The sequence below is a fragment of the Cebus imitator genome, unplaced genomic scaffold, assembly GCF_001604975.1.
Source record: "Cebus imitator isolate Cc_AM_T3 unplaced genomic scaffold, Cebus_imitator-1.0 Scaffold4720, whole genome shotgun sequence".
NCBI lineage: Eukaryota > Metazoa > Chordata > Mammalia > Primates > Cebidae > Cebus > Cebus imitator.
Window position 1 is genome coordinate 1 of NW_016112035.1, and position 1,349 is coordinate 1,349.

Sequence of the window (1,349 nt, forward strand, 5' to 3'; positions counted from 1 at the left end):
CAGCATAGTGTAGAGCGGTGTTGCCGTAGATATCTGGAAGGTCTGGATCAGCACCGTGTTTCAGCAAAATAGTTGCACATTCCTCTTGTCGGCATTGTACAGCCTGTCATTTTAGACCAAGAAATAGATTACAAATGCTAGGAATTCAAAATAGAGGTTTTGCTAATGAGTTACATTTAAATGAGATGAATAAAAATGTTTATTCATAAAAATGTTTATTCTGTTGAGAAATGTGAAGTTTATGAATATTGATGAATGCTAAGTATATGATAGAATATATTGTTTGCTAGGAAGAACAATGGCAAGGAAAACCTGGCAGCATCGCCCCAACCCCAGTAGAAAACCACTTGGGGCATTCCAAAGTGGCAGGACAATATGTAAATATCATACACCTGTTAAAACAATTATTTAAGCTATCTGACCCTGCCCCAGTGGCTCCTTCATGGAGAATACTTTTTAGGTTGTTCCATCAGTGGTAAGTGGGCACCAGCTGCCTACTTGGTGTGTTTTGTGTTATGAGAAAATACTGAACACCTGTTCAGAGAGATTAACTGCATGGGTCAGAGTCTACCTGGGGCCTTCAGCCTGGAATGTTGTCAGCCCCTGAGCTTCTCAGTTTGGAAGGCTGCTGGCCCCCCAATAGACCCACTTTGCTGTTCTATCTGGGTGTCTGCCTCCCATTTCTGGGAGTCTCTACCGCCAAGCTGGTTCTCAGTAATTGTACATAATCAGATACATCTCATGCTGATGTACTTGGTTACTACATACCTTTATCAGAGCTGTCCTCTTATAGCTGTCAAAGCAATTAAGTTGACATTTTCTGTCCACCAGGAGAGCTACCACTGCTGGATGTCCACTGACACATGCCAAATGCAGAGCCGTCCTATGAGAGTAAGAAGGCTTTTTAGGAAGCTGCACTGCACTATCTGAAAACATACAATGATTCACATATATCCTTAGCACTGGATAGAATGTTAGTCCTCTGTCTTTAAAACAAGTATTTAACTTTCCTGTGAAGGAAGCACGGTATTTACCAGCTCTTATTATTCACTACATTAATGAAATGTAGCTTATTTGAATAGAAAACGCTTCGCCTCTGGATTCAGTTCACCTCCAGCTGAAATCCTACTTTAAGATCTGTCACTTTCTGTTGGCCTTTTTGGGCCTCAGTTTCCTCATCAATAAAATGGGAATTAAAATAGTAGCGGTTCACAGTGATATTCTGGGCATCACCTGTTCTTCTTGTCCCTCTTATCCACGCCAGGGCCTCCGGGCACCAGGACGCGCTCCACCCCGGGGACGTCGCCCCGCCAGGCAGCTCTGTGGAGCTCGTCGAGATCTTCCAGGTG

The 1,349-nt window shown here is 43.4% G+C and overlaps 1 long non-coding RNA gene across 2 annotated transcripts; it reads right to left on the minus strand.

Annotated features, from left to right (window-relative positions):
• Positions 1-91: 91 nt before the first annotated feature.
• On the minus strand, positions 92-1,340 carry LOC119470044. Of its 2 annotated transcripts, XR_005198909.1 has the most exons (3): positions 1,234-1,340; positions 769-883; positions 92-103 (listed from the first exon to the last, which is right to left on the minus strand). It is a non-coding gene; the product is annotated as an uncharacterized LOC119470044 (long non-coding RNA). The 2 variants fall into 2 exon arrangements; XR_005198908.1 differs by lacking the exon at positions 1,234-1,340 and having other exon boundaries at positions 769-949.
• Between the last annotated feature and the right edge of the window lie 9 nt (positions 1,341-1,349).